Source organism: Alosa sapidissima, chromosome 7, assembly GCF_018492685.1.
Source record: "Alosa sapidissima isolate fAloSap1 chromosome 7, fAloSap1.pri, whole genome shotgun sequence".
Taxonomy (NCBI): domain Eukaryota; kingdom Metazoa; phylum Chordata; class Actinopteri; order Clupeiformes; family Clupeidae; genus Alosa; species Alosa sapidissima.
Window position 1 is genome coordinate 36,119,489 of NC_055963.1, and position 13,961 is coordinate 36,133,449.

The 13,961-nt window shown below is 46.3% G+C and overlaps 1 protein-coding gene across 2 annotated transcripts in view; it reads right to left on the reverse strand.

Moving 5' to 3' along the window:
• Nucleotides 1-12,771, reverse strand: part of slc16a1b (solute carrier family 16 member 1b) — a 48,957-nt gene extending 36,186 nt beyond the window's left edge. Inside the window, exons 1-3 of one of the 2 annotated variants that reach the window (XM_042096956.1) lie at nt 12,543-12,771; nt 11,656-11,721; nt 5,464-5,481 (exon numbers count right to left, since the gene is read on the reverse strand). The gene's annotated coding sequence lies outside the window, so the exon portion shown is untranslated. The remainder of the gene's footprint in view (nt 1-5,463; nt 5,482-11,655; nt 11,722-12,542) is intronic. The other variant, XM_042096954.1, reaches the window with a different exon arrangement.
• Nucleotides 12,772-13,961: the final 1,190 nt, after the last annotated feature.

The window sequence follows — 13,961 nt, forward strand, 5'->3', positions numbered from 1 at the left end:
GTTTCATTAAAAAGGAATGTCCATTTAGAATAAATCTTGGTCAAATGTTTGTTTTATAGTTTGTGTTGAAACAGGAATGCACATTTGGAATTAGAGAGGAATGTTCATCTCAATGGGAATGTTTATTCTGAAAAATGGTATTGTCTCAGACTGGAGAGATGACCATCGGAGAGTTATTATGACTGCCGCGCAGCGAAGCGGCGGCCATATAGGTTTAGTGAGATTTTTTCTTTTTTTTCTTTTTCACATGCCCAAATTTCCGTCAATGATTCCCGGGACACTGAAAGACCGGGGTACACGAAACTTTGTGGGCATGTAACCCCACATGGATAGCATGGAACCATCATTTTTCGTTTTGATCTGTAGCCCCCCCGCTGGACTGGACCCCCCGAAAGGAGGGTAGGGCAGGCACAGTTTTCTGTGAATATCTCGAAAACCGTAGGGTTTAGGAGGACCATTTTTTTTGTATGTTGATCTCAAGGGGCCATGTCTACCCATTCCATAACCACGTATAGCGCCACCTAGTTAAACACAAAAAAGTAAAAATGAGGTGTTGTAATTGAAGGTATCTGTGACCTAACATAGTCAAAACTGCACGAAATTGAAAGTGTAGGATCATTATGACGCCCTCTGTATGCACGCCAAGTTTTGTGGAATTCCGTTCATGGGGGACACTGAAAGACCGGGGTACACGAAACTTGGTGGGCATGTACCCCCACATGGATAGCATGGAACCGTCATTTTTCGTTTTGATCTGTAGCCCCCCCGCTGGACTGGACCCCCCGAAAGGAGGGTAGGGCAGACACAGTTCTCTGTGAATATCTTGAGAACTGTAGGGCCTAGGATGACCATTTTTTTCCGTATGTTTGCCTCCAGGGGTCATGTTAACCCATTTCATGTGCACAAACAGATACACACACACACATACATTCACAGTAATCATACGTATGACACATACTCACACAGTAGACGCATGCACACACACACGGCAAGATGGAACTGGGGTTGTATAAAATGAATTTTACATGTGAAATCTATGAACTAATCATGTTTTGGTACTTGTTGTCTAGCAGATACCAGTGAGAATTGAGTGTGGATAATGCAATTTAGTGAGACAGTTAGAATCATATAGGCCTTTCAGCGTGATTTCTTTTTGTGGAAAAAATGTGCTGGACTGGGCGGCAGTCATATTTTGTACTGCTCTGCGGTACATCTAGTTATGTAATCTGTGGTCCACTGATTCAGCAGTCCTGGCGATGACCATCGGAGAGTTATTATGTAATCTGTGGTCCACTGATTCAGCAGGCCTGCCGATGCCAGCTGCTTTGTAATACGTGGATTTGCAGTGCAACAGCTGGATATCTGTAACATCACTGAGGCGGCTGTACACAGTTGAAACTGCTGAGGGTTGTAATCTTAGGCCCCATCAGGCACACACACACACACACACACACACACACACACACACACACACACACACACACACACACACACACACACACACACACACACACACACACACACACACACACACACACACACACACACACACACACACACACACACACACACACACACACGTTCTGCCGCTCAGGTAGTGCCAAGCTATTTTCAGTGTGACCTGGAAGAGTGATGGAGGGATGAAAGATGTCAGGAGGAGGAAGGAGAAAAATAAGAGATCAGAAAAGAAAAAAGAGAAGGGAAGAGGAGAGGAGAGGAGAGAAGAGAAGAGGAGAGAAGATGCTCTATTTCTTGCTGGAAGAGTTCCTATATGCTGAAGGGACACTCATCTCAGTGCATACCCACATCTCTCTCTCTCTCTCTCTCTATCTATCTCTCTCTCTCCTGTTCCCTCTCTCTCTCCTGTTTACTCTCTCTCTCCTGTTTACTCTCTCCCTCACTCTCTCTCCCCCTCTCTCTCTTTCCTGTTCTCTCTCTCTCGCTCTCTGTGCAAATAAAAGTTGATCATACAGATACATTCACAATGCCAGATTGATTTCATAGTGAAGCATTTTGTATTATACGAGTTTGTATCTGGTCGCACTATAATGTTAACATCCGTAAGACTCTTGACGTTGTGTTCTTCAGCAAAATCTTTGTCGGTGAGTCTGTGTGTCTGTGTGTGTCTTCAATGGCCATTGCTGTGTGATATCAAAAAGTTGTGACAAATACTCAGATATTCATGTTGGCAGATTGATTTCAGAGTGCCATAAAAATGAACACAAAAGGCAATTCAATTGGTCATTGTACATTATTTGTATGACAGTTAATTGTTGTATTAACACTTACACTAAACTCTAGCAATTTGAAATTGGTGTGGTTCTGCGTAGCTACGAGTGTCAAAGGAGTTCAGAAGGATTCAAGAAGGATAAGGATTTCAAAGGATCCCTTGTGTTGGAAATAAGTGTGTGAGTGTGTGTAAGTTCTTTTAGGAGAATGCGCTAAAGATCATGATGACCTTCACTAAAGGTCACACCCTTCAGGAGCAGTGACCTCCTCTGTGCCCTGAGCCTCATGGCACGCACACACACACACACACATAACATTATTAGCTTTAAACGTCCCATGACTGGCGCCAGCAAAGTATTATGGGTAATTAGGGAATTGGAGCCATACCGCACAAACACAGAAAGTTATCGAAAACAATGTGAGGGTTTAAAGCACAGGTAATGGTGTCTCTGCTATGTGTGTGTGTGTGTGTGTGTGTGAGCTAATTAGGAAACTGGAGCCATACTGCACAACCTATTACGGTTATGAAAGAGAGCATGGGCATGCTTCTATATTACTGAGAGAATATGTAGGCCACTAAGATGATGAGTGTGTGTGTGTGTGTGTGTGTGTTACTACACAACAACATGCAACAATGTGACATTTTAGTGACTGCTAATGCCATTGTCCCTACACACAATATCCACCAGTTCTGCAACCAGTGTGTGTGTGAGGTCTAGTGTGTGTTAGAGTATGAACTTGGCTGTGATTGTGTAAATGTGTTCCTGTCCACAAATAGCATACGGCAGTGAGTGTATCTTCCCGCTGACGTAAAGGTCAGAACACGGCACACACTCTCAGCCCAGCGGGTCACTGTGCTGGCAACAGTTGCCCCCGACGACAGGATTCCATAGAGATCATGGCTACAACTCACACTGACGAGACCAGTGCCAGAGGCACACCAAAGGGCAGACCTGTGTGTGTGTGTGTATGCGTGTGTGTGTGTGTGTGTATGTATGCGTGTGTGTGTATTCGTGTGTGTGTGTATGCGTGTGTGTGTGTGTATGCGTGTGTGTGTGTGTATGCGTGTGTGTGTGTGTATGTATGCGCGTGTATGTATGCGCGTGTGTGTATGCGCGCGTGTGTGTGTATGCGCGCGTGTGTGTGTATATGTATGCGTGTGTGTGTGTATGCGTGTGTGTGTATGCGTGTGTGTGTATGCATGCATGCATGCGTGTGTATGCGTGTGTGTGTATGCGTGTGTGTGTATGCGTGTGTGTGTGTGTGTGTATGTATGCGTGTGTATGCGCGTGTGTGTGTGTATGTATGCGTGTGTGTGTGTGTGTATGCGTGTGTGTGTGTGTATGCGTGCGTGTGTGTGTATGCGTGCGTGTGTGTGTATGCGTGTGTGTGTATGCGTGTGTATACGTGTGGGTGTGCATACGTGTGGGTGTGCATACGTGTGGGTGTGCATACGTGTGGGTGTGTGTATACGTGTGTGTGTGTGTATACGTGTGTGTGTGTGTATACGTGTGTGTGTATACGTGTGTATGCGTGTGTGTGTGTGTGTATACGCGTGTGTGTGTGTGTGTGTATGCGTGTGTGTGTGTGTGTATACGCGTGTGTGTGTGTGTGTATATGTGTGTGTGTGTGTGTGTGTGTATACGTGTGTGTGTGTATACGCGTGTGTGTGTGTGTGTGTGTGTGTGTGTGTGTATACGTGTGTGTGTGTGTGTGTGTGTATACGTGGGTGTGTGTGTGTGTGTGTGTGTGTGTGTAAGAGAATCTGACTGCACCAGGACACTGGGACCACTGATACGGTGAGACTGGTGACCCGTGAGGACGTGCGTGTTCTTTCGTCGGAGGCAGAGAGGTTGCTGGGAAGATAATGACCACTCACGCGTTATCAGTGTCTGATTGGCTGGAAAAGGTCAGCTGACCAAGTCTCTGAGCAGAGGGAACACCAGGGTCATGGAGAGAACACACAGGGCTGTGAGGTTTAATCTCCCTTTCTCTTCTCTCGCTCTCTCTCTCTCACACCACACACACACACAAAAGCTTTCTCTCTCTCCCTCTACATAACTGGTCAACCAAAAAAAGCTCCATACTAGCAGGCTGAAAGGGGGACACAGCGCCACCTATCGTTATGGAGTCAAACATCCCTCAATACATCGACTCCCATCCCATGCTTGTATAGGGGGACAAGGACAGTAGTCAACTGAATGGATGTTAGTCAAGCTCTAACTCTGCATGTAAACATACTGACTCTGAAGGAGGTGTTACACTGCTCTACTGCACATCTGTCCTCTTAAGGAGGTGGCACACTCCTCTAGTGCACATATGTACTCTTAAGAAGGTGGTATGCAGTATGCTGCTCCCTGCACATCTGTACTCTTAAGGAGGTGGTACGCTGCTCTAGTGCACATCTGTACTCTTAAGGAGGTGGTGCCAGCAATCTAGACCATTGTTGATGATTTTTGTACAGCCACAGCATATTCTGTGTTATAGCTATGAACACATATAATGGCTCGTTTAAAAAGGTGAGACTTTAAGCTCTCGGTGGGTGCAAACCGTGTATTTCTACACGCCTCTGTTCCTGAGAAATCCCAAGCTAAACAGTGGCTAGTTTTCATCAAAATTGCTGTTTTTTTCTAGAAATGGAGATATAACGTCTTTCATGAAATATGAAGTGTTGCCTGTAAACTTTCCGGGAAGTGATCAGCGAGACCTGGCGAGACTGCCACCTGGTGATAGACCCACGAAAATGGCCTGGTTTTGACCTGACGTGCACGCGTCACTGATTCGACCCAAAGCGGCAACCGAGTTATGATAAAATGTCCAGATAAAATGTCCAGATTGTGCGTTTTCATGAGTTTTCGATCATCATATATTTAATTTCCATTCATCACAGAGTTCCCAAAATCACATATAAGGTGTGTTAGAGTGTCTAGTTTCGTAATTTAAAAAAAAACACACACACACACACACACACACACACACACACACACACACACACACACACACACACACACACACACACACACACACACACACACACACACACACACACACACACACACACACACACACACACACACACACACACACACACACACACACACACACACACACACGCGCAGGACTATAGCAGGCCTCTAAAGCACACACACACAGACGCACGCACGACCTATAGCAGGCCTCGAACACACATGCAGGACTATAGCAGGCCTCTAACACACACACACACACACACACACACACACACACGCAGGACTATAGCAGGCCTCTAACACTGACACACTCTCACAGCAGGACAAGCAAGAGGGTGTACTGGCTTTTTATGGATGCTTACGGAGTCAGGTCCAAGGAAAAAAGTCCTCTATGTACTCTAGGAGGGAGAGTGTACACACATACACACACGTCCATTAACAACTCTGAGAGACACTCACACACACTGATGATAAATACACACACACGCTGGTGTTGAGTTCATTCAGATGTATTTGTGGAGATGAACCCAGACCTTTAATGCAGTGAGCCCTTTGGGGAACACCAGCTGCAGTCTCACCCACAAATGCGTGCGCACACACACACACACACACACACACACACACGTCCTGGTTAGTCCATTCAGGTGCATTTATTTCCATTTTCCATTCACAACTCATAATTGCAACACTAGTGAACCCTGCAATGGGCAACGAGTATGGTTAGGGTCACTAGTGAACCCTGCAATGAGTATGGTTAGGGTCACTAGTGAACCCAGCAATGAGTATGGTTAGGGTCACTAGTGAAGCCAGCAATGAGTATGGTTAGGGTCACTTCTAGGCTGTGGAACCATTGGCCTTTAAGTTTATATGCTAATATCGGTACACTCTTTCTGTGCATTGTGGAACTGTGACTGTTGTTGTCATTTTACTGTATGTGTTCTCATCTGTCTTTTTACTATGTTTTGTATTGTGATCTGGACCGCTCTCTGTGTCCTGACTCCTGAATAAAGAATGAATTGAATTGACACACATACAGAGAAAAAGAGAGAGACACACACACCTGTCTCTGTAAGAAGCAGTGGGGCTTTAGCTCGTCAGCTGCCACCGTGACACACGATACGACTCCTTCTCAGCCCCCTATTCTCCCAGCTAAACTGCCTGCTGGAACACACTCTGGGTGTGTCTGCGTCTGTGTGTGTTCGGGAGTATGACGTTGTGAGTGTGTGTGTGTATGTGTATGTAAGACACGGTACTGTGTGTGTGTGTGTGTTCTGCCAAGCGTGCTTTGTAACGCAATAAAGCAGTGAAAGTCTCAGAGCTCCATCAATGAGGCCTTTGAGGGGACTCAAACCCCCCCCCCCCCCCATCTCACACACACACACACACAGTGGAGCGGGCATCACTTCAGCAGACACTGGGTGCAGAGCAGGGTGGCCTACATACAGTTCTCTCTCTCACACACACACAGCCCCCGCAAGCCCTGACCACAGGTGCTGGGAGGTTTTAGTGGTTCGTCTCTCTCTACACGCACTCACACACACACACAAATTCTCTCTCACACACACACACACACACACACACACACACACTCAACTGAAACACTCCCTCTCTCACACACTCAGCTATCTCTCGCTTCCTCAGTCACTGCCAGCTCCAATGCTAACTTAGCATGACATGAGGCCCCTCAGACACGACAGAGAGAGAGTGAGAGTGAGAGTGAGAGTGAGTGTCAGACTTTGTGGTGTAGGCCAAGTAGTCTTCGAGCAACAGAAGTGTGTTTGTATTTTTGGGGAAGCTGACCTGGAAGGACCGAGATTACCCTTAGCTCCGCAGGAGGAGACAGGGAGGGGCACACACACACACACACACACACACACACACGCAGAATACCACACCTCTCTCTACACACACACACGCACTCGCACCCAGAGGAAATGCTTTCAGCTGACCGAGTTGCTGAGCAGCAGCAGAAGGAACCAAAACTGTGTGTGTGTGTGTGTGTGTGTGTGTGTGTGTGTGTGTGTCTTTTCTGTGTTTGAGGTATGTCAGTACACACCATGCTCCACAGGAAGTGACATCTCACCTCACCTCTACCCCTTAACCTGACTGCGTTAGCGCAACGAAAGGGTCTCTAATTGGACACCCACACACACACACACACACACACACACACACTTACACGAGTTACTGATGTGGCTCATCTGTGGGCAGGATGTCTCAGGTGGGTGTGACCTGAGCAGGAGCTCATCTGACGATGGCACCCCCCCCCCCACCCCACCCCCCCCAACACACACACACACACACACACACACACACACACACTCACTAGAGGCATGGCACAAAGGTGCCAGCTGCCCACACACACACACACCACTGTGCCACCCTGGACCCACATCACACAAGACCGGATTTTACAGGAAGCCCCAGAAAACACACCTCACTGTAGGTTACACTCAGGTAAAGGGGCCTGGCTAACACACACACACACTGGGCCTGGCTAAAGGCTACAGACTAAAGACTACAAAACAGTGTGTGTGTGTGTGTGTGTGTGTCAGGGCTGACAGGGGCTGGATAAAGGCTACAGGCTAGGGAGTGTGTGTGTGTGTGTGTGTGTGTGTGTGTGTGTGTGTGTGTGTGTCAACCAATCCACTGAATCACCTAATCTTCTAGGTATGCTTTTAGTGCTTAGCCAACCACATCAGATAATCTGCCTGGATTAACTACTACTAATGTGTTTAGTCAACAACAGAAGATAATCACTATGGATTATATGAACTACAATGTGCTTGACTGTAAAAGATAACCCAGTAATCAGATGGACACAAGTGTTTAGGTCACTGGTGAGAAGGAGTGACCAGTGATGGCTAAACAGCTGTGTGGAAACTACGCAGTAGCTGCTGCCTAAGGGGAGCTGTGCGAGAGCGCCACCTCTGGTCAACTGCAGGGTGACCAGCCCAGTCCTACAGTAGGTGATGTTTTTGTTCTTTGGACCTGTTTGTCACACACACACACACACACACACACACACAGCCCGTTCCAGACAATGTTTTTGTTTATCAGGTTTTTTTGCACGCGCACACACACAAGAAGCCCCGTCTTAACACCACCTAAGACCGTGTGTGGGTGTGTGTGTCAGCAAATAGCATAGAAGTACAAAAACATCAGCCTGGACAGGGGTGTGTGTGTGTGTGTGTGTGTGTGTGTGCCAACAAGCCAAAATTGTGTTTCAGTGAGCTTGTGTGAATGCATGTAGATTTGAGTGTGTATGGGTCATTTTGTGTGTGTGTCTATGTCTGTGCATGTGTGTGTGTGTGTAGTGTGAAGTCATGCGGACCACTCGTCTTTGCCTAAGCTGCTATCTGAACTCTTGGCTGTGCTTCTGAGGGGCAGTCAGGTCCACTGCTCTCCTCTCCGCTCCCCTCTCCTTGTGTGTACGTGTGAGTGTGTGTGTGTGTGTGTGTGTGTGTGCTTCTAAGGGGCAGTCAGATCCACTCCACTTCGCTCCTTTCCTCACTAATTTGGACTCCGTCATCTCCTGCACCAGTGCCCGGTCCCCTTCCCTCTCGCCAAGCGCTAATGAGCAGCTAGCTCCTGCTGCTAGCACAGCAGGCTAACCGTGCCCTAGCCACAACAACACTTAACTAGAGCCCAACACCGGCAAAGTGGCAAAGTGAAACAGCACTTGACCACAGCCCAGTACTGCTGTGAGGGCACACTAGCAGCTCAGCCTTAGCCACAACAGAATCCAGCCTGCACTTAGGCTAGTCAAGGGTCGGTCCAGCCTGCACTTAGGCTAGTCAAGGGTCGGTCCAGCCTGCACTTAGGCTAGTCAAAGCCCAGTACAGATGAGGGGTGCATGTGGGGGGAGCACAGGAGGGCATCATAGCCTCAACAAACCATCACTCTACCAAGTAGAGGTGTGAATCGTAACATCTCCTGATCCCATTCCATTATCATGTGCGATGAATCCCGATGCGTCAAATACATTTTTCTATTAAAAAGGTGCCATGTGTAAGAATTGAGGTAAAAATATTTTTAAAAATGAGCTACACGCATCAAAAGAATGAGAAGAAATAAGGGCGATGATGTCATTAAAAAAATGACAAGGTATAGTGCTGCAGAGATATCAACCTGAATTAGCATGCTAAATTACTAGCCACAGCCTGACAGGTGTCATAATTCCAGTTCGGGCATGCGGGCAACATAACCGCCAGCCAAAATGCAATACACGTGTCTTGGTTATTACTCTAGGGTAGACCAATTCGCTTTCTGGAGGTTTACTGCCCCAATCTTTTATGGAATGTGGAGTATGAATTGTTTTTATGAATGATTTTTTGGCGGACACTACACATGGCACCTTTAAAGCCATGTAGGATATTTGACTTGACAATGCATTAACATACTGTATAGGTTAATATAATACAGTTATCTATGTGGCTTCATATTACTTCAGAAACAATATTTTTTATACAAATTACTGCATTTCCTATGCAGTATGAAAAACTTCACATGGAACATCCATTTTCATATCAAACAATGTAAACAGAAATGTTGTTAGGCCTACATTTAGCCAACACATCTTTACAATTTCATGCCAACACTAATCACCATGTCTGTACAGAAATCAATTTTACATTTTCTACATAAAATGACAGACCTACAGTTACACAGTATATTATAGGCTAAATGACATAGCCCCAGTTACACTGCCTATTATAGGGTACATGACATAGCCCTACAGTTACACCGCATATTATAGGCTAAATGACATAGCCCCATATTGTGAAGCTTCTGCACAGCGGCGCCATCGACTGGTCTGGCATATGGACTACAGCACATTTAGCCGGTTACACCTCTGTGTGTACACGTGAGGTTTTTTCTTGCCAGAGTCGTTAAAGGTGTGAAAGCGGTAAGAGAAAATCCACCCGGCGGTGTCGTGTAAACGGCCTCTAAAAAGTGTGAGAGGGAGAGGGAACAGGAAATAGATAAAAAGAGATAGAAATCAGATAAGAGGAGATATCAGATTGTCAGATTGAGCCTGAAAGTAGAGAGCAGTGCAGTGAGACAGTGTGAGAGAGAGAGACAGTGTGTGTGTGTGTGTGTGTGTGTGTGTGTGTGTGTGTGAGAGGGAGAATGAGAGAGTGACAGCGTGTGAGAGAGAGAGAGAGGGAGAAGGGGAGAATGAGAGAGCAACAGTGTGTGTGAGAGAGAGACAGACAGACAGACAGAGAGAGAGGGGAGGGGGGGGCAGAGAGACAGAGAGAGATGGAAGGAGTGTTAAAGGTAAACTATGCAGTATTGGCAATTTCCTTACCGTTTTCTCAGCTTTTGCTTCTTTTTCACTGGCTCGGTCATGACGAATGTCTGAGAAACTCCATCGCTACCTTTTTCTAGCTGGTGCCTGGCGTGTATGTGTATTTGAATGCAGTAAAGCAATTTGTTACACTTGTTACTTCCTGACACTGAGGCCGTCGGCCCGCCGGCCCACAGTTGCAAGGGTGGTTTTTCCGCTCACAGGTGCTAGGGGGAAGCGAGACGGCCACCATTCAAACCGAAAAAAGTCATATAACCATTCCAATGACTCTGAAGCTGTTAAATGAAGGTAAATTAAGCTAAAAAACTTGCATATTAAGCTAAAAAACCTGCATAGTGTGCCTTTAATAGAGAAAGGCTGAGAGAAGAGGATTGTGGGTAAAATCCAATGAGAACAGAATGCCACCTGACCTGGGTGGAGAACAAGAGAGCAGTCACACACACACACACACAGACACACACACACACAGAAAGACTCTGCCACCTGTGTGAGGTCCAGCAGGTCAAGACCAAGGGAATAGAGCAAGGGCATCGTCCAACAGACTCACATGCGCCTGTCAATCACACAGAGCATTCTAGGAAGCCCGCATGGCGCACACTAGCCAGGGTGAGGATGTTCTGTGTGGTGGAGCAGCACAAACACAAGGTGTCCAGATAAGAGTCACAGGCACGCTGATGTCAGCAGACGCCACTACTAACGCGCGGTCATTAAACTGGCCGGCCTGCCCGCCCTGCTGAGCTGCTGGCACATAACAAGTCCCTTTCTGCTCAAGCACAAAGTCTGGGGCGTGCTCCAAAAGTTCAACTTCCTGCCGTCAGTCATGAGAACTATCCACACGTGATAATGTGGCTGTCTCCTCAGCTGTGCCAGACCCATTTCAGAAATGACCATTAAGACACAACTGGCCAGGCCTTCAGTGCTATGGTATTACATCAGTCTTCACACTGATGAGGAAATGAAATCTTTCACTTGATCAAACCAGGGCACAGTCGTTTCAGAACATAGACAGTAACTTTAACTGGCACAAGAGTTTACTGCGATTAGAAACAGCAGTTATGACGGTAGTTACGGGCAACAGCTGAGTGTGCATGATGTGGGAGGATATGGCTGCTGAGCCAATGGCAAGAAGGGCGAGAGACTCACCAAGGCGCGCTGACTGAGTAAATCTCGCGGGCAGGACAGCGGCTCTCTTCTGTTCTCGCCTCAGATCTGAGGAGCGGGAGAGGAGGGGGAATGCATTAGTAGGATTTCATCACGTAGGCACCATGAATCTAAGCAACGAACTGTCGCCCACCAATCGCTCGTTTTATAGCACAATCATTTGCACGTGATCCCACAATGATGCAACTGTAAAGAAATACAAGTAGACGGTAGAAATAGGCCACGCGCAAGGGAAATGCTCTGATGATGCTTCTCGGGCAAATATAGCCACAGCTCCGCTTGGCGGAGATGAGATGCTAGGCAGCACAAGATGTTCCTGACATCTAAATGTAAACGACAGACGGGGGCTGAATCGTGGGATCAGGTTGGGATAGGAGATATACTCAAGGTCGCCTTTCCATTCATGAGCAGTGGGCGACGAGAAAACACCTCTCCCCCCTGTTTCAAACTCTCCTCACACCACCCCCCCCCCCCCCCCCTCGCTATTGTGTCGGCTACTAAAAAACAGCTAGTGACGGCAACGTTAAAAGGTGATCTCGGGAAGGCAACATGCTGGTGCACAGGTATGCGCACTGCAGAGGGTCATGTCAGCCTAACACCGTAGTAACACTGATCGTTATCCAGTCTTTAAAAGAGGCTAAACATGAAGACACTTTTTAAAGATTTTCAACAGTAGGCCTATGCAGAATTCAGTTGCCCATTCAAACAGCGGGTGCCGGCGTGGCAAACACTCCGTTAGCTGTCCTGTGCCGTTCACACATGGTTATATGGATGCTGAACTGAAAGCACGGCTAGCGGACACCTATTGAATGTCATTGTCACTACCGCACTCAACGTCGAAAAGGCTTTGATGATATTTGTCAACATACCTCTAAATGGTGCTTCTGTAGCGAGAAGAGGACCGTTCTTCGCGTCGCCAACTCTGTCCGTTTGACACGGGGAAATGTGTTCATAGGAATGCGAAAACTTTCCTGACCGCGCTCGTATGAAATGTCGGCATGGGTTCTGTGAGCGGAAGTGCGCGTGCGCCTGAATCCCCTCCTACTCCAGCAGCAGCAGCCGGACACGCACAGATCACCTGCGCTGTGCACCGCCACTTCGCCCTTCAACTGACAGCGCCGTAGTAAGAGGGTACAATTTATAGACCCAAGACTGCAGCTCTAATCTGCACAGCCTGCTGCTCATCGGTGAACGTTAACGTCAATATCACAAGACAAGGACGAAGGACGATTTGCCACTAGCCTACTAATAGGCTAGTGACAAATGGTCAGAAAGGGCTTTAGTTTTTGAGATAGAACTAAACCCAACAATGTTTTTCCTCATCTCTAAGGTCTCCCATATATGAAATGGATTCTTGGATAAAAATATTTTACTGCTAAGATTGTTAAATTAACAGATATTGTTATACACCCCAAAACCAAAAAAGGACTAAAATATAGCCTGTCCGTATTGGAGTTAAGGCATATAAATTAGTGCAGATCAATCACACAAGCTCTGAGAACTTTGAAACTTGGCATGTTTATAGTCAGGAAGTTGCTTTACAGTAAAGACTGGATGTGAATATCTTGATGTATGGAATGAATAGAGACATGTAAACACATACCTAAAATAAGCGGACATGCAAAAAATGAATATCTATGCAGAATGTTTTCATTTACTTTGTAGCTGTTTTACCAGGGATTATCTTAGAAACACATATGATCACTTATGGGAAAGGTGGGGTTGTTCTGAATCCAACAATACCAAATATGTAAATATAGTATGACGAATCAGGGTGTTCTGTCACTCAATGTATGAGGTGTCCAACATGAAAGAAAACCATAGCCAAGGGGTCCGCAAAATCATTTGCTTAAAATTATAAAGTTGAGTTTTATCATTTTAAAAATTAATATCTATGGATGATGCCCCTTTTCACCCATAAAACAAGCAAATTGTGTCTATTTGCTCCTACCCACATTTAACTTCACTTAGGTCATGAAGAACCATTCCTACTACTGCTTAGCTTGGCTTATTTGTTAGCCAGCTAGCGGATGAATGTGCAGGCCACAACTTCAGAGAATACAAATGACATGCTTAATTTTTACGGTTATGAGGGGGTCCTCGGAAAATGTTCTCCCTCAAAAGGGGTCCTCGGAACCAAAAACATTGAGAACCCCTGACATACGGTAAGTGCTGCTCTATATTTACATTTAATAATGATACATTTCATATGTTCCAGTATTAAACAATTCATATGAAACACAGATCCAATTGAATCAGGTTAACATTGGGATGGAACACCTTTATTA